Source organism: Dama dama, chromosome 23 (assembly GCF_033118175.1).
Source record: "Dama dama isolate Ldn47 chromosome 23, ASM3311817v1, whole genome shotgun sequence".
Taxonomy (NCBI): domain Eukaryota; kingdom Metazoa; phylum Chordata; class Mammalia; order Artiodactyla; family Cervidae; genus Dama; species Dama dama.
The window spans coordinates 33,583,810-33,608,502 of record NC_083703.1 but is presented as its reverse complement, the minus strand read 5'-3'; the positions used below and the strand labels follow the sequence as shown (position 1 = coordinate 33,608,502).

Sequence of the window (24,693 nt, the reverse complement as noted above, 5' to 3'; positions counted from 1 at the left end):
TTAAAATTCCTGATAGATAAGCTAGTGGAAAGTGTTGAGTGAGATATAATTTGCCCTTGGGCTAACTTCCATGATAAAAACTCCTCCCCCAGCTTTCTCCACATCACTTCTATACACTCTTTACTCTCCAAGGAATAGCCACCTGGTATTTACCTGTTTTAATGGACAGAACTGTTGCAAACAGAATTCACCTCCAACCATAGCAACGGTAAGGTGTAAGCCAGACTACTCACTCTTTTTCTGGACATGTTTTCTAATCTCCATGAACTTTCCACACACAGCTCTCCTACCCACAATTCTCCCAGGTAATCTGAGCAGCACTCATTTACCTAATCATTTAATTACCATTTCTAAATCATTTCTTAGACGTCACCTAAATCATCTTCCCAATATATCACCAAGGACTCAGAATCAACCAGCCCCCACATGTTCCTTTCCAAACTGTGTAATGATTACTGTGCATTTGTCTGTCACATTTTCCCCTAAAAATACAAGTTCCTCTGTTGCAGTCTTTAATGCTCTCGACCATATATCAGTGGATATTATTACGTAAACTCTTGCTATGATTTTAATGGTGACTTTTCACTCAATGAGCACATATATCACATTTAAAAAAATTTTCATCACTTTTTCCTCCAATTGGAAAAAGAAAAAATTAAAAAAAAAGCACAGTACGCAGTCCATTTGACATTTAAAGAGCAAGTACTACGAAGACATATTAACTGCATTTTTCATCAAAACTTGGACTTCTAATCTATATTAAGTGGCTTAATACATGCATTTTCAATGGGAGAAATTTCATTCCCATCCCCAAGTGGGTAAGAATTTGCTCTTAGAAGATGACAAAGGTTATTCTTTTTATGTAAAAAGCATAGGTCTACACAGAATACCTAAACAGATACCCAGTATATTTGTGATATGAACATTGGGACGAGGAGATGGTGGTTAGGAAAATACTGCCTAGAAAACGTTTCTCCTTAAGGGGGTCATAATAAAAAAAAAGGCTGAAAAACATGGTTTTGATGTAAAGATGATGAGAAATTAAATGGTAATACTATAACCTCCAATCTCGTTATTTAATCTAGTTTTAGATCTTTGAAACTTCTAGAAAACATTTCCTCTCAGAAACTTCCTCTCATTCCTAAGTCTGTGGTACTATTTCTCCAGGATATTCCTAGGATGTAGAATCCTTCTCACATCATCCCACCATTGTGCGGTATTATCATCGCCTACTAGACCATCCCCTCAATCCTGTTTACTTCAAGAGAAGGGAGACTACGAAGACAGTGAAGATTATGAAGACAGTCCCTTCCTTGACTGGGCTCAGCCCTGGAACAACAGTGACAAACAAGTCACTTTAGAACACTGGCCTCCTGGCACTCACATCCTACCAAGACAGACAAGAAAGAGAAAAACACTCATGGCAAGATCTATAAGCTATTTTGTTACAGTTCTGCGTAGGAGACAAACAGAGTGGGAGGACAGTGACGGAGGTGAAATACAGTACAGAGTGCTGCAATGTATTCCACTGCAGAGGACCTTGGACATCTTCCTCAGCTCAAGTATTTTGGGCCCAAGACCTAAGGTCTCGGTTGGACCTTCGTTGGACCAAAGGCAAAGGTAGAGAATAAAATGTTGGCAATTACTACCACCACTAAGAGTAGCTAACATTTACCTTACTGCGTGCCAGGAGTCTCATATGACCTGTGAGATATGGCACATTTAACAGGCCTGCTTTACAGAAGAAGACACAGGATTAGAGCAGAAATACAACGTAATGGCTGAGACCATGGACTCTGGCATCACGCCATCTTCTTTGACTGCTGACTCTAACACTCACTGGCTGTGACTTTGGGCAAGTTACTTCACCGCTCTGTTCCTGCTTCCTCACCTGTAAGATAAGGATGATAGTATATATGACTCATCTAATCATCAGAGTGGAGGATGTGAGAGTCAGCTGTGTGATGCAGAGGAAGAGATTCCAAGCCTGAGGGACAGAGTTTGGGGAACAGACTGTGGAGGCAGCAAAGGGAGACCACTCATGGGGAAGGTGTGTGGGGAAGTGAGATGACTGGATATTTGGTAATCAGGCCAATGGAAGCCTTGGAAACCATGGTGAGGAGCTATCTTTGAGCAGTGAAAAGTCCTGGTAGAATTCGGGCTGAGCCATTGATTTTTCTCCAGAACTGTGAGAAAAATGTCTGTTGTTTATAAGCCACCTGGACTATGGTATTCTGTTGTTGCTGCTGTTAAGTCACTAACCTGTGTCCTACTCTGTGTGACCCCACGGACTGCAGCCTGCTAGGCTCCTCTGTCCGCGGGACTTCCCAGGCAAGAATAATGGAGCAGGTTGCCATTTCTTTCTCCAGGGAATCTTCCCGACCCAAGGATTGACCCCACACCTCATGCATTGGCAGGCAGATTCCTTACCACTGAGCCACCCAGGGACACCTCTATGGCACTGTTCAGTTCAGTTTAGTCGCTCAGTCGTGTCCCACTCTTTTCGACCCCATGGACTGTAGCATGCCAGGCCTCCCTTGTCTATTGCCAACTCCCGGAGTTTACTCAAATTCATGTCCATTGAGTCAGTGATGCCATCCAACCATCTCATCCTCTGTCATTCCCTTCTCCTTCTGCCTTCAATCCTTCCCAGCATCAGAGTCTTTTCCAATGAGTCAGTACTGTTACAGGAGCCCAAAGAGACAAAGATATAGGGGCTAGAATAGGAGCATCAGTGAAAAAAGATGTTTATGTGGAGAGAGTGGTAATGGGAAGTGGCGGTAAAGCCAGATGTGAGTTTGGACCACCTTTTTTACCCTGGTGACCTGAATTTATACAAATGCTGAAAAGTAGCAGGTAAGGGTCATCCTTGTGCTATTTGGCTCCCTCCTGCTTATGCTGAAACGCTCTCATGACAGGAAGTAAGGAGGAGCACCTAGATCTAGGGGTTCCCTTGCCACCCACACTCTATCTCCTGCTGCAACCCTGGGTGAGCTACCTCATCGCGTGACTCATCACAATCTCCATGTATTCTTTCCCAATAATCAGGAAAAGCACTGGTTTTAAGGTGAGGAGGTACAATGTATCAAAAAAAAAAATCCAACACGCGGGGATTTCCCTGGTGGTCTAGTGGTTAAGAATCTGCCTTGCACAGAGGGACACAGCAGTGTCCACAGAGGTGTGAACCCACGCATGTGTTAAACCACTTGTATGTACCCAATTGGCAACCTCAAGTACACTGTATTAATGTATGCATGCATATATACCTATAATCACAGCATCTTGGCAATTAAATCAGCAAAAACTAAACTGATAGAACAATGAAGCAAATAAAGTTCTTAGTTTTTTTTTCCAAAAAAAAAAAAAAAGAATCTGCCTTGCAGTGCAGGGGATGTGGGTTCGATCCCTGGTCAGGGAACTAAGATTCCACATGCTGCAGGGCAACTAAGTCTGTGCCACAACCACTGAGCTTGTACAACCAGAGAATCTGTGAACCGCAATGAAAGATCCTGCATGATGCAACCAAGATCCCATGTGCTGCAACTAAGACCAGATGCAGCTAAATAAATAAATAAATATTAAAGGAAATCCAACAACAACAACAAAAAAATGAGAGAAGGGAGATGGTGAAAGGATGCTCTCAGTCTCGTTGAACATGTTGCTGGCCCAGGGTAGGTAGAGAATTTTCTTCATTCAAACCTCGTGATTCAGTATCGCTGAACTTTCTAAAATTAAATAAAAGACTTATTTTTATTTATTTGGCTGCACTGGGTCTTAGCTGCAGGGTGTGGACTCTTCTTTTTTTTCTTCAGTTGCGACACAAAGGATCTAGTTCCTTGATCAGGGATTGAACCCAGGCCCCCCTGCATTGGGAGTGTGGAGTCTTAGCCTCTGGACCACCAGGGAAGTCCCTGGACTTTCATCTTTTAAAGAAGAGATACAAAGAGAAACGTAGCACATGCATTTGTTGTAAATCAATCATTCCTTAGGATTGCTGGAGTTGTGTGTTAACAGTCTAGTTCTGGAGTTTACAGACATAACTTGAGAAGGACATAGACCCAGGGACAGACAGAGAAAACAACAAATGCTTTTATACCGAAGAGAAATGAGGTCACTGAGAGGATGAAATGCTTTCTGCCTACTGCCCCCACCCTGCCCTTCTATTCTGGTGGGAAGGGGTCTTTTGAGGGCTCTGAGTCTGTACTACGAGCCATTCCGTCTCATCCTGCCTCCTGCTACAAAACCTGCCCGAGTGCAACCCTGCAAGGGGCCTCTCTTCTACTCTGACAGCTTATGTAGTTCAATCATGTTCAAGGAACTGCGGCTCTGGGATAATCCAGTAAGATGGAGCATAGCCCCTAGGATGCACTCCAAGGCCAGTCCCCGGGAGGACAGTCTCCTCACTGGGCATTGGTCCTGGGGAAGGGACCTGGCAGAGGGGTGATGGGAAATCAAAAGGCCAGGTCAGCTTGGTGAGAGCCTGTCAAGCTCCCCAGAGACTGTGCCTGGATTCCTTTCCCGGCTTCATCATTTACTAGTTGTGTGAACTTGGCAAACTCCTTCCTTTCTCATGACCTCATTTCTTTAACTGTAAAATGGGGTAACAGCAGCAACGTCACAGGGTCCCCGTGAGGATGAAAGGAGTTGGTACATGCCAAGTGCTGGGGAAGGGCTTGCTAGTCTCCTTAGATCCCCTCTGACTCTGCCTTAGCTGAAACACTAACTCAGCTTGATTACATCAATTCCCTCATGACTTTCTGTAATAGAGGCTGTGTTCTCTCTTACTCTTTTTAGCTAAATGAACTTGGTGGACACAGAAGGGGGTAAGGGGAGAGTGGGATGAATTAGAAGAGTAGGACTGACATATATACACTGCCACGTGTGAAATCCCTGGAGGAGGGCATGGCAACCCACTTCAGTACTCTTGCCTGGAGAACCCCCATGGACAGAGGAGCCTGGCGGGCTACAGTTCACGGGATCCTAAGAATCAGACACGACTGAGCAACTAAGCTCAGCACAGCACACATGTGAAACAGACAGACAGTGGGAAGCTACTGCATAGCACAGGCAGCTCAGGGATACTCTGTGATGACCCAGAGGGGTGGGATGAGGCGGTGGGTAGGAGGGAAGTCTAAGAGAAAGGGTGTATATATATACACACACACATATATGGCTAATTCACCATGTTGCACAGCAGAAAAGTAACACAACATTACAAAGCAATTGTATTCCAATAATAAAATAAAATAAAAATGAGCTCAGATGGTCTTTGCTGCCCCTGATACAATTCCTAGACCACAGGACCCCACAGTCATGGCCTATCTAATATAAGAGACATCCTTTTCGCACATGGCCATTGTAGAGACCAGAATATGCCACCCCAAATATGCCACACTGGCATAAGGACTCTTTTAGAGCTGGAAGCATATGACAATCAAGAGATGCAGAAACATACTTGTAGCTTCCTTTAAGTGATTAAAGGTAGAAACTTTGAAAAATAGGGACTGTCATAAGTCACTTCTAGGGAGGCTTTATGGCCAAGAAGATGATGGAAAGTTGGTGCCAAAAGGACTTCTCCCAAAAACTTTACTTCATTGTTTTTCCCCATCTATTCACCTTCCCACAACTTGCAAACGAACTCATCCTAGAAACTCAAACTCCTTTACCTTCTGTCTTGTCCTTTCTCTGAACATCTATTGTTCTTTTCTTTTCTTTAAAAGACAAGCGCTCGGGCCTGGTGCACTGGGAAGACCCAGAGGGATCGGGTAGAGACGGAGGTGGGAGGGGGGATTGGGATGGGGAATACATGTAAATCCATGGCTGATTCATGTCAATGTATGACAAAAACCACTACAATATTGTAAAGTAATTAGCCTCCAACTAATAAAAAATAAATGGGGAAAAAAAAATCTCACTTGTTTTCCCCCATTTATTCACCTTCCCACAACTTGAGAATGAACTCATCCTAGAAACTCAAACTCCTTTCCTTCTGTCTTGTCCTTTCTCTGAACATCTATTGTTCTTTTCTTTTTTTAAAAATGGTATATGAAAATTTATTACTATTGTGCTTTCATCATCAAAATTTATGATCTTGGTCTTAAAAATATGGAACGCTTCACGAATTTGCGTGTCATCCTTTCGCAGGGGCCATGCTAATCTTCTCTGTATCATTCCAATTTTAGTATATATGCTGCCAAAGCGAGCACTGTTCTTTTCTTAAGATGCTATTGAAGCCCGAGTTCTAACCATCCCTTGAAGTCACTCTTCACTGAGGTTTCTCCCGTGTGATGTGTGCTGCCCGTGTTAATCAACTGTTTTTCTTTTGTGATTTTGCCTTTTGTCAACCTAACATTTAAATGGGCCCAAGTGGGAGAACCTAGGAGAGTAGAAGGAATGAGAATTTCCCTCCCCTACAAAGAATCTTCCTTCCTTGGTGGTTTCAGCACTGGATTCAGAGCATTTTCTTCTGTCTTGTCCTTTTTTTTTTTCTTTTCCTTTTTGATGTGGTCTATTTTTAAGGTCTTTATTGAATTTGTTACAATATTTCTTCCCCGCGCCTCCCCCACCCCCCCGCCGTTTAGATTTTTTTGATCACAAGGCATGTGGGATCCTAGCTCCGCAACCAGGGGTTGAATCTCCATCCCCTGCATTGGAAGGCGAAGTCCTAATCATTGGACTTTCAGGAAAGCCCCTATCTGTCCATCTTCACTGTTGTTCAGGAAATTAAAATGGAGAAACTCTTGTTAAGGCTTCAGAGACAAGAAGGCAGAGCAGGCCTCTGACCTTGCTTCTGACCTGCCTGGACACTGCCCTTATGATGTGTCTGCTCGCCAGTGTACCAGTTGTTACCAGTAAGCTGAGTGGCACTATAGATAAGAGAGAGAGTGGGTCTTGGAATTCTTGAGCCCATGGAGGTCTGGCCAACCATGCTTGGGGTTTAACAAAAATCCTATGACTCACAAGATAAAACAAACAGCATTGTAAAAATGTTAAAGTGAAACTAGAGCTGCAGTTTTGCTCACAAACTGATGATGATATCAGTTTACAGATTAGGATTATAAGCAGGAACCCCGAAAACTGCAGTTTAACGTCTAGCCCGTCAGATAGTTGCACTGTCCAGGATCTTTTCCCAATTGGGACTTCCCAGCACTGTTTGAATCTGGATGTTAGTTGGCCCAGTTCAGTGATGTATGTGCTGTTACTCTCCACTAATGCTTCTATTTCTCTTTTCTTTTAATGATTGTATATCAAAAGTAAGTTAGATAATTCTCTATTAAGTATTTAAATTGTTTATTTGTGCATAACAAGTGGTTTCTTCTGTTAACGAATCCTTTGAACCTGAGACGAAAATTAAAACTTGTGTCACAACAACCGTCAAAACTTCAGTATCCCTGGTCACAACTTGCTGGCTTCTACTTCGTATTCTTCAATTCCAGAAACTGCCATCACTGTTCTATCCCTGTTTCAAAATTTTATGTGCCTTTATCCACTGTTTCTTCTTTCACTTCTGATCATTTTCTCACAAACAAGTGTCTTTTCTCTTTCAAGGCTCACCTTCGATCTGCAACCTGGGTTCTGCATTCTTCCTTCTCTAGAGCAGAGGCTCTCAGATTGAGGTCCCCAGAGTGACAGCATCAGGAGCACATGGGAACTTGCTGGATATGTCAGTGGGTTCTGATACGTCAATGGGTTCCCAGATCTACTGAACCCAAAACTCTAGGCTAGGGTGGAGCGGTCTGTATTTTGTTAAACACTTTTTTTAACATGGACCACACTTTTAAGTCTTTAGTGAATTTGTTACAGCATTGTTTCTGTTTTATGTTGTTTTTTTTTTTGGCCACAAAGCAAGTGGGATCTTAGCTCCCGACTAGGGACTGAACCTACACCCACTACACTGGAAGCAAAGTCTCAACCTTTGGACTGCCAAGGAACTCCTGGAGCAGTCTGTGTTTTAACAAGACGTCTAGAGATTCTGATGCAGGCCAAAATTTAAGGACTACTGACACTGGAATTTAGTGGTAAAGCAAGTATTTCCCTATCCCCCACTGATCCCTCTTTTCTTCTACTTCATCTTAAGAAAAGTATGAGTCCTACTTTTCCTACAACTTACATTCAATATTTATTTCATTGATAACTTTTTCTATACAAGGAACAAAATGTACTTTGCCATCATGCTTTCTTTTTAAGTCGCTCCAAGATCTCCTAAACAGGGCTTCCATCTCTTATCATATTCTATTCAAACTGTTCCTTCCAAGGTCAGTAACTTATCTTCCAAATCTTGAAAGTCCCACCCTCATTTCCTGAAAGAGTAAGATTCCAGTTCTCCTTCTGACCGACCCTTTCTTGGTCTCTGTTGCCATCTCTTTCTCTTCTATCTCACAGATATCCCAGCAAGTTTTCTCTTCTGAACTGATATCACCTTGGTGGATTCAATGATCATCTCTAGATGATAACTCCAAATTCATCTTTCTACCCAAACCTCTCCTTTTAGCTGAAGTTCCAGGAAATACGCACGCTTCTAGATGTTTCCAACTTGCACGGGCTCTGAAATCTCAAATTTAGCACCTATGTCAATGTTATTCTTTTAATCCAATCAAATTCTCACTTCAATTTCCAAGTTTTTATTAATCACGTCATCATTCTCCAAACATAGTAGTATGTATGTTAGTCGCTCAGTCATGTCTTGACTCTATGCCATCCCATGGACTGTAGCCTGCCACGCTCCTCTGTCCATGGAATTCTCCAGGCAACAATACTGGAGTGGGTTGCTATTCCCTGCTCCAGGGGATCTTCCTGAACCAGGGATGGAACCCAGGCCTATTTATTAGGAAAATGAAAAAAGAATTTCTAAAAAGGTCTGCATTTTCGGAAACATTATTATTTTGGGATATATTTCAAGCATAGTAAAACACGTCCCCAAAATGTTTCAGAAAATGCAGGAACTTTTAGAAATTCATTTTTTAAAAAGATGCTTCTGTGGACAAATAAGTTTAGGGACCGGGACAAGGCCATCTTTAAGGAGACTTTAAGGAGAGTCACAGTGTATATTAGCCAATTAGAGGTTTTTGAGAAATGTATAAATACAGAAGAAAACACCACAGAGAGTTGCAACTTGATTTGGGCAAGATCTTAATTTCTTTGGTGATGCTAAGTAACGTCATGGAGAACATCTACCAATACACATTCAGGAGCGCTATCTTTATTCTGGCTCACCTCCACCCCTTACATCTGATTATTAGTCCAGGCTGTTGATCTTTCCTTGCAGAGATCTCATTCCCAGTCCTACGGTCACCTCTCCACACAAGGTCCCTGCAACTTCTTGCCCAAGCATTGCAACACTTTCATCTCGCTTTCATCCTCTTGAACTTTTCTTTAATTTCTATTTAACATGAACATTTTTAAAGTCTTTATTGAATTTGTTTCAATATTGCTTCTGGTTTTTGGCTGAGAGGCATGTGGGATCTTAGTTCCCCAACCAAAGACTGAACTTGTACCTCCGGCACTGGAAGATGAAGGGAGGTTCCAGGGATCATCCTGGACATTCCCTGGATCACCAGGGAAGTTCCCAATCCTCTTGAACATTCCATGCAGCCTAATTTTTTGAGGTCAGATTACCTGGCTTCAAGTAAAGCTTAGGTCATTTCGCTCCTTGGTTCAATATCTTCTCTAAAGAATAATTGTCATCATAAAGAAAGTAACATTTAAGGTCCTCTCTAACCCAGGATAATGTCTATTTGCCATCCCTTTCTCTCCCACCATCCTTCAGTTCACTGTATTTCATCTCATATGGACACTGACCTTCACCTCTCCTTACATCCATGCTCTGGACCACACTCTTCTCCTGCTGTTTCATGAGAAGCTCTCCCAAAACATCGTGGCTTCTCAAATATGACTTCTTGTCCCCAGTTCAGCAACTACATCACCACTTTCAGGAAGGTTCCTGATTTCCAGTTATCAATTGTCACCACTCCTAAAATCCCCTGCGCTCACCTCACTTGCTGTATCTGGTCTACAGTCTTCAGAATAAGACATGGTAAGGACATCTCAACCGTTTCTGATGCATATTCATCTCCCCCGTGTCTTGATCAGAGAGCTCTAGAAATAACTGAATAAGGATCAAATCACATTGATCCATACACAGAAAAGGAAAGGAATGCTCTTAAATTTGAAACCAATGACACTGGAAACTCTTTTACCAAAAGAACATGGGTGATGGAAAAGAAAACTCTCTATGTTCTTCCTTTAAGTGCAAGCCTCTTTTAAATACTAAGTGTTGCAATTTTGTTAAATTGAGGCTCTGTGGCTAGCTGTAAATACCCTAGTTCAAGATAAACTATCAGACACAGCAATTTGCACCAGTTCTCAGAGTGCCAGCTGCTAGACAATGTCCTCTTCTGTCGGGGATCAGATGGGGTCAGTTTCCCAGTGAAACTTGATATGGAACTGAGGAAAAGGAGAATAACGTTAAAGGACTTGTTTAGTCGCTAAGTCATGTCTGACTCTCTGCAACCCCACGGACTACAGTCTGCCAGGCTCCTCTGTCTGTGGGACTGCCCAGGGAAGAATACTCAAGTGCGTTGCCATTCCCTTCTCCAGAGGATCTTCCGGACCCAGGGATCAAACCTCCATCTCCTGTATTGGTAGGTGGATTTTTTTTTTTTTTTTTTTAAACCACTGAGCCACCTGGGAAGCCCTTATCCTTGATACAAGAGACGTTTCTATTAAGGAGAAACCAGGATCAACTCAAAGTTATATAACCAACAAACCACAGATACTAGGGTAAAAACAAAACCCCAAACTCTGAATGACTAGTTCAACAATGGTTCTGAATCTTTCCAAAATACAAAGGTCAAACTAGGGAAACTTAGTCAAAGGGTTAGGCAAAAGTCCAAAAAAAGCCTGTTCCTTTTGGTCTGTTTCTCACCACATCATTGTTTACACTTGTTCTCTCAATTTATGATTCCAACTGCAGTGAGTTTTCGCCAATACTTCAGCCAGTTTATTTGTCACTTTATCCTCTAAATATATATTTACTTACATATTTACATGTTACCTAATCCTCTAAATATATGTATATTTACTAATGTATCTGTTATATAAGATGGCCATAAGATATATATATTTTATATGTATGTAACTATATCTATCTCTATATGAATTGATGAAATAAAAGAACAGAAAACTAACATTTGCTGAATTCTCACAACTGTTGTCAAGTAGGTATTATTGTACAGAGTCCAGAAATCCACAGCAGCACAGCAGGGTGGGTTAAATACATTAACCCTGAGAATAATCAGGTGGATTCAAATTCCACTTAGTTACTAGCTGTGTGATTTTGAGCAAGTTACTTAATGGTCTCCCTTGAGAAAACAAGAATACCAATTGTACCAATTTCCTGGAGTTACAACAAGGATTAAATAAGGTAATATCTTTAAAGTACTTAGAACAATACTTGGCACTTGTTAAGATCTTTATATAAATATTTGTTGCAAGGAAAACACAACTGATGCAGGAACTTGGTTGAGAACTCACAGCTGAGTAAGTGGGCAAGTCTGAATTTTAACCCAGGGCTTTCTGACTCTTCATGTCACTGTCCTCCAGAGAAAGTACCGCTTATAAATTAACTGAGGGAAAAACACAAGACTCTAGTCACCATCCTCTGTGCAGTGGCCTGTTATGAGTTGAACTGTGTCTCTCAAGATTCACGTTGCAGCCCTTACCTCAGAACATGACCCGATTTGGAGGCACAGTCTTTACAAAGGGAATCCAGTTAAAATGAGGTCATTATTATGGGCACTGATTCAATACAACTGGTGTCCTTATAAAAAGGGGGAAATTTAAACACACAGACCCACAAAGGGAGAAGATGACCTGTAGAGAAACAGAAAGAAGGCTTATCTATCTACAAGGAAAAGAGAGAGGTCTGGAACAGACCCCTTCCTCCCAGTCATCTGCAGGAATCCCGCCAGCTTCTGCCCCTGGTTCGGCCACCCTAGACGTCTCTGCTTATAAGGATACCAGCCATACTGAGTTAGGACTTAGGGCCTAGGTTTAACTTATTTTTTTAAAGGCCCCATCTCCAAATACTGTCACATTCAGAGACAAATATTGATGCTAGGGCGTCTACATAGGAATTTGGGTGTAGGGGGTATACCATTCAGTCTAGAACACCAGCTGTGGATACACAAAGACTTGAAGAGAGAAACATGAGTCATTCCCCATCACTGTTCATTTTACTGAAAGACTTGTGAGCAAATGTTAAATACTTTAGCTGCTAAGTATACTAAAATATTTCTCTTAAATCACATTTTGAAGTAAAGGTAAATTTTACATGGGGTTTTACTTCTTTATTAAAATTTTAAAAATATTTAATTGAAGCATAGTCATTTACAATGCTCTGTTTATTTCCACTGTACAGCAAAGTGACTCAGGTATATATACACACACACATACACACACACACCCCTATTCTTTTTTACATATTCTTTTCCATTATGACTTATCATAGGATACTGAATATAGTTCCTTGTGCTATACAGTAGGACCTTGTAGTTTATCCATCCTCTATGTAATAACTTACATCTGCTAATTCCAAACTCCCACTCTATTCTTTCTCAATCACCTCCTCTTGGCAACCACCAGTTTGTTCTCTATGTCTCTGAGCCTGTTTCTGTTTTACAGATAGGTTCATATTTTAGATTTATATTATAATTTAGATTCCACATATAAGTGATATTATATAGTATTTGTCTTTTTCTGACTTATCTTACTTAGTATGATAATCTCTACTTGCATCCATGTTGCTGCAAATGGCATTTAAATTTTATTTTTTTACTGAAGTATAGCTGATTTACAATGTTGTATTAGTTTCAGACGTATAGCAAAGTGATTCAGATATATATATATATATATATCCCTGAAGTTGCAGGAACTGAATATACTTAAGCTTTTTAATATTCTTCAGTATTGTCACCTTCATCCTAGGCACAAGAAAACTGAGTCTCATATCACGTCACTGAAAGGAGGAGCCGCATTCACATCAGGAGTGTCTGCCACCAAGCGCAGGCCCTTAGGCTCCCTCACATTGGCTCTGTCCACTCACCTCATTCAGAGGACTGGTTTTCTAATCATGGAATGTTCTAGGAATTAGGAGACTAGCTTGAAGGTACTTAGAAAATAAAGTCACAGTTGCTCAGTTCAGTTCAGTTGCTCAGTCGTGTCCGACACTTTGCGACCCCAAGAATCGAAGCGCACCAGGCCTCCCTGTCCATCACCAGCTCCCGGAGTTTACTCAAACTCATGCCCATCGAGTTGGTGATGCCATCCAGCCATCTCATCCTCTGTCGTCACAGTTGCTAGAAGTCAGCAAATGCTGATGAACAACAAGCCTCATTAAGTAAGTCTTATTCTCTTTTTGAATGGTTACTCAATTGGTAGGTCAAGAAACAAGGTAAACATAGTTGTCTGGGCAATGAATTAGCTGCTTGACTGTTTTCTGCTTTCACACTTCTCCCAATTCCACAGACTTTCCACAAAACAGCCAGTGCTTCGCTTTGTTCTTCTGTTTTCCTTCCTCCCCTTCTCCCTCCCTTTCTCTCTCTCTCCCTTCCTCACATCCTTCCTTCCAATGTACAATTAAAATCAAATTATGTCTGCTTCTTGCTCAACACCTTCCACTGGGCCCTCCAATGCTCACAGGAAAGTCCAAACTCTTCCCATGGTCTGTGAGTCCCCATGTGACCTATGACCTGCCTTCCCTTCCCTGAGCTCAGGTGCGATGATTTCCAGCTGAGCCCAGGAGGTGCTTCTGAACTAGTGTCTTTGTCATGCCCTCTGCCCAGAACTCTACCCTCCAGACACCTACATGTGCACATTCTTACCCCATCCAGGTCCCTGTTCAAGTGCCACCCACTCAGAGAAGCCATTTTTGATCACCCCCCAAACTCTGCATCCTCCTGCTTTTTAAAATTTGATTTTTGGCATGTTCTACTATGTCACAGCATATATTTATATGTTTGGGTGTGGCCTACTTGCCCCAACTAAACCATAATACCCTGGAGGACATGAGCTTTGTTTAGTTTATGGCTATTCCTAGTGACTTGGACAATCCTTGGCACATACAAAGCTGAATGAATGAATGAAGAATGAGTCTGCCTTTCAGTTAAGGGTCAGATGAGACCTCTTACCCTTGTAGAGAAGCTGACAGAAGCTGAATGACTGGATAATCAAGCCGATTTATAACTGCAAAAGCAAGGGAAACTCGGGACTTTCCTGGGAGTCCAGTCAATCGGACTCCAAGTTTCCACTGCAGTGTGCATGGGATCAATCCCTGGTCAGAGAATTAAGATTCCACATGCTGCACGGCAGAACCAAAAACAAAAAACAAAAAAACCCCCACAAAACAAGAGAGCCTCAAGAATCCTAATTCAAAATGTGATCATCTGAAGAGAGATTTGGAGCATGATTTTGAAGGTGGTTATGAGAGGCTGAGGACTTATGCTCCCAGAGGAAAGCAGTATGGAATAATTCGAGTTGGGAGGCTGGGGGCAGCAGGGGAGGCGTCACATTATACCTTGAAGGGGGTCAGAATATGCTGCTCCAAAATAAGCCTCTTTGCCAGAAGGATTATTTTGAGATGAAGGCAAGTCAGCATCAGTAGACGCAGTATGGTTTGGTTTTCTGCTCTCCCCTTATCTGCCCAAGTTCGGGGTGTACTTTTTCCTCATGAAGGTGTCTTCCTCTCCCAAACCAGGAATAGGAGGGAAACTCATTCCCAGAGGTGGGCACTTGGCCTCAAGTTGAGTCTACACAAACAGACCTGACTAAATAGCCCTTATCTTCCACTGGTGTTCCCTATATATTTCCTAGTCACTTTCTCCCATTTTGTTTGGAGCCCAAACTTCCTTTGCTTTGTTGACAATGGTACACAAGTCCTTGGGTCTAACCAGTTCTTCCAGTCTCACATCTTTTCTGTGAACTCTCATGCATGTGACATTAATAAAACTGGATGCCTTTTCTCCTTTTAGTCTGTCTGATGCTAGTTTAATTTGCAGGTCCCCAGAGGATAACTCTAAGTGGGTACAGGAAACGCTTTTCCTCCCCAACAACCTTCACTTCATCACCATTCCACATGCCTTCTGAGTCCATTTGATTTAGTGCTTGACTAGATCACAGTGAAAGTGTTTAATTCAATGTGTGCTCTACTTTGGAAGAGCTGTATTGATAGCACGTTCAGATAGGAACAATCAGCAGAAGGGCACAAAAACATATCCTATGAGGACTTAGAGATCTTTAGTCCGGAAGACGATAGGTCTTAAAAAGGAGGTGATCATATACTTCACAGGCCCATGGAGAAAAGAACTGGCACCAAAGAGTTAATCTTAAAGCAAGAGGGATTGCATTGTACATAAGCCAGGGCTTTCCAACAGAGCTGTTGGCATTGGACACTGGCTCCTGGGCCAAGAGGAGAAGACACAGCCTTCTGGAGAGAGGTAGGGCCGGGCAGCAGATGGATAACTGGCCTGGATCACTCCTGAGGGTGGACAGTGTAAACACATGCAGCACACAGGTGGTCTGAGAGGCGGGGTCTCAACTAACCCCCCTTCCCACCACCAATCTGGCATCAGGTGCCTCATCACTAAAGCAAGGTGGATATTTTTTTAAAACTACTAACATTTACTTTATTTTTTATAATATAAGTATTTATTTGAGGGGGCATTTGTAATTTATTATGTTTTATTTATTTTTACATATACAGGTATCTATTCTTTGTCCGTTTAGGTTATGACAGAATATTGAGCAGAATTCCCTGGGTGATATGGTAGGTCCTTGGTGGTTATCTATTTTCTTTAAAAACATTTTTTTAAACTTTTTATTTTTTTCTGTATTGAGGTATAGTTGCTTAACAATGTGGTGATAGTTTCAGGTGAACAGTGAAGGGACTCAGCCATACATATGCATGTATCCATTCTTTCTCAAACAGTTATCTGTTTTAAATATAGCAGTGTATACATGTCAATCCTAAACTCCCAATATATTCCTCCCTCTCTTCCTCCATAGCCTTAAATTTATTCTCTAAGTCTGTAAGCCTGTTTCTGTTGTGTAAATAAGTTCATTTATATCATGTTTAAAATTAGATTCCACAAATGAGCGATATCATATGATATGTGCCTTTCTCTGTCTGACTAACTTCACTTAATACTAAGTCCATCCGTGTTGCTGCATATGGCATTATTTGACTCTATTTTATGGCTGAGTAATACTCCACTGTATATATGTACCACATCTTCTTTATATGTTTTTCTGTTGATGGACATTTAGGTTGCTTCTATGGCTTGGCTATTTTGGGGTGCATGTATCCTTTCAAATCATGTTTTTATCCAGATACATGCCTTGGAGTCGTATTGCTGAATCATGTGGAAGCTCTGCTTCAGTGGCTAGCAAACTCAGTTCCTCAACAGCTCATGCAACTCAACAATAAAACAATAAACAATCCAACTGGAAAATAGGCAGAAGACCTGAACAGAGATATCTCCAAAGAAGAAATACAGATGCCCAACAGACACATGAAAAGATGCTCAATCCTGCTAATTATTGTAAGTAAGTGTTAGTTGCTCAGTCACACCCGACTCTTTGCGACCCCATGGACTGCAGCCCACCAGGCTCCTCTGTTCATGAGATTTTCCAGGCAAGGATACTGGAGTGGGTTGCCATTTCCTTCTCCAGGGGATCTTCCCAACCCAGGGATCGAACCCGGGTCTCCTGCACTGCAGGCAGATTCTTTACTGACTGAGCTACAAGGGAAGCCCTGCTAATTATTAGAGAAATGCAAGTCAAAACCACAATACGGTACCACCTACACTGGTCAGAATGGTCATCATTATAAAGTATACAAATAACAAATTTTGGAGAGAGTGTGGATAAAAAGAAACCCTCCTACACTGTTGATGGGAATGTAAGTTGGTGCAGCCATTATGGAAAACAGCATGGAGGCCTCTCAGAAAACTAAAGATATCATTACCATATGGATCCAGCAGTCCCACTTATGGGAATATAGCCAGACAAAATAATTTTAAAAGATACATGCATCCCTATGTTCACAGCAGCACTGTTTACAATAGCCAAGACATGGAAGCAACCTAAATGTCCATCAACAGATGAAAGAATAAAGAAGATGTGGTTAATATATACAATGGAATACTACTCAGCCATAAAAAAGGACAAAATAATGCCATTTACAGCAACATGATGCAAATAGTGATTATCTCACTAAGTGAAGTAAATCAGAAAGAGAAAGACAAATATCATATGATATCACTTACATGTGGAATCTAAACTAAGACACAACTGAACTTATCTATGAAACAGAAACAGACTTACGAACACAAAAAACAGACCTGCGGTTGCCAAGCAGGAGGGGATTGGGGCAGAAATGAGTGGGAAGTTGGAGTTAGCAGATGTAAGCTCTTATACACAGAATGGATAAAGGAAAACATCCCACAAGGTCCAACAAGCACAGGGGACTATATTCAATATCCTGTGATAAACCATAATGGAAAAGAACATATTAAAAAAGAATGTATATATATAAAACTGAATCACTTTGCTGTAGGGCAGAAATGAACACAACATTATAAAACAATTATACTTCAATAAAAAATAAAAAATGATGACAGTATTGCAAAACAGAGTCTGCACCTCCACGCCAATGCTCAGAGGAGAGCCACTCAGTGGATGTTGGATTGTGACAAACATGAGAAATTAATCTTTACTGTGTTAGACCAATGGGATCTCTATGATCATTTGTCAGAGCAGGTAGCATTACTTGTCCCATTGGAAATGTCTATGAATTTTATACAACACTATTTAAATATCACATCATATATAAACTAATACAAAAATAAATATTCCTCTTTCCAAACCCTTGTTCAGATTTCATAAAACAACCTTCTATAAGGTTTACATGTATCTCATGCTTATCAGTGGAAACAGACTCTTCTTACTCCTTTCCAGAGGGAACTTCCATCCAAGTGTTTGGAAACAGTACTTTTTGGAATCTTTAGGTTCACCATAGTCCATACTTATCATTGTGAGGTCATATTCCCAGAAATAAATATTAAATTCCTATTTAAAATTTAAGTCCAATTTATCAGGTGACATATAAATATCCCCCAATAATACTGATTCAGGCCAATGTACCTTCAGCAAACAATGTCTTGTTACTCAAAATACAGTAATTAAGGATGTGCTCGGGTTTCTCTGGTGGCTCAGTGGTAAAGAATTTCCCTGCCAATGCAGGAGACATGGGCTCAACCCCTGGTTTGGCAAGACCCCACATGCTGCAGAGCAACTAAGCCCATGCACCACAACTACTGAGGTCTGCATGCCTAGAGTCCACGCTTTGCAACAAGAGAAGCCACGGCAATGAGAAGGCTGAGCACTGCAACCAGAGAAAAAGCCCGAACAGCAATGAAGATTCAGCATAGCCAAAAATAAATAATGAAAATTTAAAAAAGTGCTCCCTGTACCAGGAGTGTTAGTGAGGGTTCAAATATAAGGTGACACTCTCTTTTCTGAGGAATTTTCGGAGAAAAAGCTTCATTTTATATCCAGGGTATACAGGGCAATCTTTGGCAAATTTATATTTCTGAACATTTATTTTTGCAAATTTTCTAAGTGCATATGGAAAAAATAAACACAATTTATTCTTGTTTGGTTGTATAAGCTCATTTGGTTCTTGGCATCTACATAGAGTGGGAACCTAGTAACATCCTGTGTGTATAAGAATCTCTGATTATTTTGTCAGGTGCCTTTGTGTTGAAAAAATACCAAGTATGCTCTGCAAACAACAGTACTTCTGATTATAAAACCATATATGTTAGAGAGAATTAATTCACATATGTATATGGTCTAAGTAGACCTTTCAAGGACCAACTGTTATCCACAATTCTTGCTCTAATTTTTCTTTACTGGTAGAGAGCAGGCAATGATTAACAGAAACGATACAGCACTGTTCTGGCTGGCTGATTAGGTTTTATTTATTAGCTAGACTCTGCTTTGTTCACCATGAATAAATTATTGCTGAAGGTTCACATTTATACTTTCCTACTCAAATTGCTGGCTTAGCAAAGTATGCTTGAAACGGTTTTTAAGATCTTGTTTAAATTTGAAATTAAGCTGACATTTCTCAACTTATCTACCAAAGAAGGGAAAACTTAATTCGTAGACTGTTAATGAACAGACAATGTAAATGAATTCACTATGTGTGTTCTACTCTTCTTTTACTAAAACTGGCTCAAAAATTTTCAAGGTAGTATCTAACTCTTATCCTTTGGAACAATCTTCATAGAAGGTATAATATTCATTTTCATTCTGGAAGTGAAAGTGAAGTCACTCAGTCGTGTCTGACTCTTTGCAACCCCATGGACTGTAGCCTAACAGGCTCCTCCATCCATGGGATTTTCCAGGCAAGAATACTGGAGTGGGTTGCCGTTTCTTTCTCCAGGAGATCTTCCCGACTCAGGCATTGAACCTGGGTCTCCCGCATTGTAGGCAGACGCTTTACCATCTGAGCCATCTGGGTGGCCCATTCTGAACACTGAAATACTCATTCTGAAATACTCTGTTAACCTTATTGATTCACTAAAAATGATCTAAGGACACTAGATTTTTATGATTCTTAAAAGGTTATTCTACAGTCAAGGCGTATAGGACAATGGTTAATATTCTGGGCTCACTGATGCTACGGTTCTCCAAATAGGATCAGAATTTGTGGGGCTCTAAGTAGATCTCAGTGCTTTTGAGGTGTGTCTGCAGCACATGCACAGATACGTACACTGAAAAACAACATGTCAGGAGAGAGAAATCTATTGATAATTTTTGGTGAAAATAGTCAAAGATTTATTAGGTCATTGTTTCATAGCTTTATATCTGTCAAAGACTGAGACAAAAGGTATAACTGGGTAGGGCTTTGGGAAATTCATGAAATAGCAAGTACCCTACCCTCATAGAAATGACCCTTCATGCAGACGCTCTAGTGTCAAACTGGGTGGATTTTCATGGCTTTTAAATAAAATTGTTAGAGGAAATACTGACTGAAACCACCCACTCTGGCTAGGGACCACAATAACCACTTGCATGAGTTATTTTATGATAAGAGTTCCTAGTAAGGAACATGGAACTAACAAGCAACCATCAACTGGAAGAATTTGGAAAAGTCAAAAGGAGACTCCAGTCCATCTGTCCTACCAACCTCCCAGAATCCTCCTCATTGGAATCCATCTTGGCTGAGCCATGCATGTGCCACCCAGAAGGACCCTGAGTTTCAGAATGACTAGCCAGAGACAATTCAGAAACTAATCCCATCACATAAGACCTGAGACTGGGAGCCACATGGCGGAGCAGTTCCCCTGCGTTTCCTGACCCTCCTGTTCTCACCTGGGCAACCCTCTCCAACAAAGTCTCTTGCTTTGTCAGCATATGTGCCTCCTTGAACAATTCATTTCAGACTGTTAGACAGGAGTCAACTCTCAGGCCCTGAAAGGGGTCCCTCTTCCTGCAACAAAATACTGTGTTGGATTATCTGTTGCCAGTTTGGCTCTATGCCATTCCCCATACTCTCCCATACATCAAAGGGCATGGATGCCTGGGAATTACATTTATAGAACTTCTGCCAGCAAGGAACCCAGCTGGATTTCCCCAAAGAAAGGCACTTGTGTGAGATGCAGAAAGCAGGAGAGAAACCATAATATTGCTCTACCATCAGCCATCAAGAGGTTTTCCAGTAAAATAGGCCAGCAGTTCTCAAAGTGTGGTTCAGGAAACGCTAAAAGTAGCTGAGATCTTTTTGGGGGTCCACATGTTGAAAGTATTTTTATAACCACAATGAGCAACTTCTTAATTCCCCTAAAGCTACTAGCAAACCTGAGAACTGGCAGCTTTCTCTGACTTCATTTCTTTAGTTCCTTTACATTTTGTAAATTTCTAATTCCCTGTACTAGATCCCTCCCTCTATGAAATATTTAAAGTGGTTTTTGTTTTCTTGACCAAACCATAATAGGATTGAATTGATGTTCAATATATGACACAATGGATTTATTTTTAGTAAATCTTTAAAAATCACATCAAGTAGGAAATCTTTTCCCCACCTCCATCTCTACTCCCACTATGAATTAGAAGAATCTCTCTCAAAACATTTCCTATTAAAATTGATGGTCAAAATGCTCAGTTTGTTCTGTTTTAAAATGGCTATTCTATATTAAACATGCTATGTGCCTTTCAGAGAAAGATCAAAATTAACTGAAAAGTATTACAGGCAGGCAACTCTACCAGAGTTCTTATTGAAATGGACATGAATACTGTAACACATTTTGTTCTAACAGAATACTGACATTCTGAGTTGTTCTATGCTACTTAAAAAGAAAACTCCATCTGATTAAAGACAATAGTTTTGATTGTGGAGAAAAAAACCCAAGGCTAGAAAGTGCCAAATTCACCATAACAAATTTATATAAGTCTAAAAGTTCATCTTCAAATATCACTCAAGTCATCATCTGATTACATCTGTCATTTGTACAAGGAAGGGTTTTTCTTGGCTTATCAATATCAGTCAGCCTCAGCATATACAGATTCTGAGACATTCTTACCACTCTTAACCCATTTCCTGATAAACCAACCCAATTCAAGCAAAGCTGTTGAGCTGTGAAAACAACAGCTATTTTGTGGAGGTGGGGTGGGGAGTTGGTCTTGATAACCACAACAATACTATCAAGAGGAATCTGCACAATGCAGACCTTGATGCCTCATTCATCACATAGTTTCCACAAAAACTGAATTACAAGAAATGCTGGGTACTTTAAAAAATAGAAACTAGTTATTGGGGGTCTCTTATCCAGTTATTATAGGGAGGGAACACAGCCCCAAATAGGATTAAAGATTTACTGAGCATGGCCTTGCCCACCAGAGCAAGACCCAGTTTTCCCCACAGCCAGTCCCTCCCATCAGGAAGCTTGCTCAAGCCTCTTTATCTTCATCCATCAGAGGGCAGACAGAATGAAAACCACAATCACAGAAAACTAATCAAAACGATCACATGGATCACAGCTTTGTGTAACTTAATGAAACTATGAGCCATGCCATGTAGGGTCCCTCAAGACGGACAGGTCATGGTGGAGAGTTCCAATAAAACATGGTCCACTGGAGAAGAGAATGCAAATTACATCTGGTCCCATCCCTTCATGGCAAATAGATGAGAAAAAAATGGAAACTGTGACAGACTATTTTCTTGGGCTCCAAAATCACTGCAGATGGTGACTATGAAATTAAAAGACACTTGCTCCTTGGAAGAAAAGCTATGACAAACCTAGTTCAGTTCAGTTCAGTCGCTCAGTCATGTCTGACTCTTTGCGACCCCATGATTCACAGCACGCCAGGCCTCCCTGTCCATCACCAACTCCCGGAGTCCATCCAAACCCATGTCCATCGAGTTGGTGATGGCATCCAACCATCTCATCCTCTGTCGTCCCCTTCTCCTCCTCCCTCAATCTTTCCCAACATCAGGGTCTTTTCCAATGAGTCAGCTCTTCGCATCAGGTGGCCAAAGGACTGGAGTTTCAGCTTCAACATCAGTCCTTCCAATGAACACCCAGGACTGATCTCCTTTAGGATGGACTGGTTGGATCTCCCCACAGTCCAAGAGACTCTCAAGAGTCTTCTCCAACACCACAGTTCAAAAGCATCAATTCTTCTGTGCTCAGCTTTCTTTATAGTTCAACTCTCACATCCATACATGATCACTGGAAAAACCACAGCCTTGACTAGATGGATCTTTGACAAACCTAGACAGCATATTAAAAAGCAGAAACATCACTTTGCCAACAAAGGTCTGTATCGTCAAAGCTATGGTTTTTCCAGTAGTCATGTATGGATGTGAGAGTTGGACCATAAAGAATGCTGAGTGCTGAAGAATTGATGCTTTTCAACTGTGGTGTTGGGGAAGACTCTTGAGAGTCCCTTGGATATCAAGGAGATCAAACCAGTCAGTCCTAAAGGATGTCAACCCTGAATACTCATTGGAAGGACTGACGCTGAGGCTCCAATACTTTAGCCACTTGATGCAAAGAACTGACTCACTGGAAAAGACCCTGATGCTGGGAAAGATTGAGGGTAGGAGGAGAAGGGGGCAATGGAGGATGAGATCATTGGATGGCATCATCAACTCAATGGACATGAGTTTTAGCAAACTCCAGGGAAGCCTGGCATGCTGCAGTTCATGGAGTCATAAAGGGTCGGACACAACTGAATGACTAAATAAAAACATATTATTATGACATATAATTATATGTCATATATATTAACATATATGTTACTATAACATATCAGTTATATTAAACTATTTTCTGTTCTTACAACAAATATTCCTCTCTTCTGTCTTTAGGAGCAGGATGAACCCCTTGCATAAAATGTATTATCTAGATCATCTCTCTATCTGTCTTCAGCATTGTACACTGCCTACTAACAAATAGGTTCTCAAATAAATATACAAATACATATATGTGTATGTGTTTGTATACATACATATTTTAATAAATAAATAGTATTACCTAAAATGTTACACTCTAATGAGATTAAAAAAAACAAACAAACAAGCACAGCATCAAGTAGCCTAAAAGGAAGATATGCTTATAGATAAGATTAGGAAGGGGCTGACACAAGTCATCTATCTTTTGTTTCAATGGTGTTAAAACATTTATTTTGGTTGGATTACCTATTGCTTTGAAATATAACACCAAATGAGTTTCTGTTTTCAAATTGTTTTTGAAAACTTTTTATATTTTTATTTTTATCAGTTGTATTGAAGCATAAGTAGTGCACACAAAGAGAGTATAGTTTGGTAACTTAACTTTTGTAATTAATTAATTAACTAATTTAACTTTTATAACTAATTTTTAAACTTTTGTAACTATCTGGAACTACCACAATCAATCAAAACATATCTCAGGGTATCAGGAGGGATGAGAAGAAAGGATAACAAAGGAGCAAGAGGAAACTTTTAGGGGTGACAAATACAATTAATGCTACATTTAAAATTTTAAATCTTATCTCAAATAGAATATATGTGGTATTTTTGTTCAATCTGTGTCTAGTTTCAGATTCAAGGGAAAGTCTTAGTGAGCAGCTTGACATTTTGGAAGATTAAAAAGAGTTTTCATTTTTTTTTCACAAGGCTTAGAATCACATTAAAATTTCTAAAATGAATCTAGGGGGGTGGTTTAGTCATTAAGTTATGTCCAACTCTTGTGACCCCATGGACTATAGCCCACCAAGCTCCTCTGTCCGTGGGATTTCCCAGACAAGAATCCTGGAGCAGGTTGCCATTTCCTTCTCCAGGGGATCTTCCTGCCCAGGGATCAAATCCAGGTCTCCTGCATTGCAGGGGGTCTCCTTACTGACTAAGCCACAAGGGAAGCCCAAAATGAATCTATTCTTCCTTAAAAAGATAATAATGATCTTGTGACAGATATATGTTCATAGAAAGGACATGAAAGGGGTTAATAAAAATATCCTTGGAGCTTATCCATTATGTTTCTTGACTTTTATCAGAAGCATGGACAGTAATTTTGCCTTGGTTAATTTCCTTGATTTTTTGGCCCTTTCAAGGAGCAGAATATTGCTATTTATATGTCAAGCTTTTAA

General features: G+C 40.7%; 1 protein-coding gene and 1 non-coding gene across 3 annotated transcripts in view; both read right to left on the bottom strand.

The window, feature by feature from the left end:
• The window catches only part of CACNB2 (calcium voltage-gated channel auxiliary subunit beta 2), a 420,013-nt gene that overhangs the window by 91,974 nt on the left and 303,346 nt on the right, over window positions 1–24,693 (bottom strand). The gene's annotated exons all lie outside the window — the stretch shown is intronic.
• LOC133045286 (U6 spliceosomal RNA) lies at window positions 6,100–6,206 on the bottom strand. The gene has a single exon (XR_009690166.1). It is a non-coding gene; the product is annotated as a U6 spliceosomal RNA (small nuclear RNA).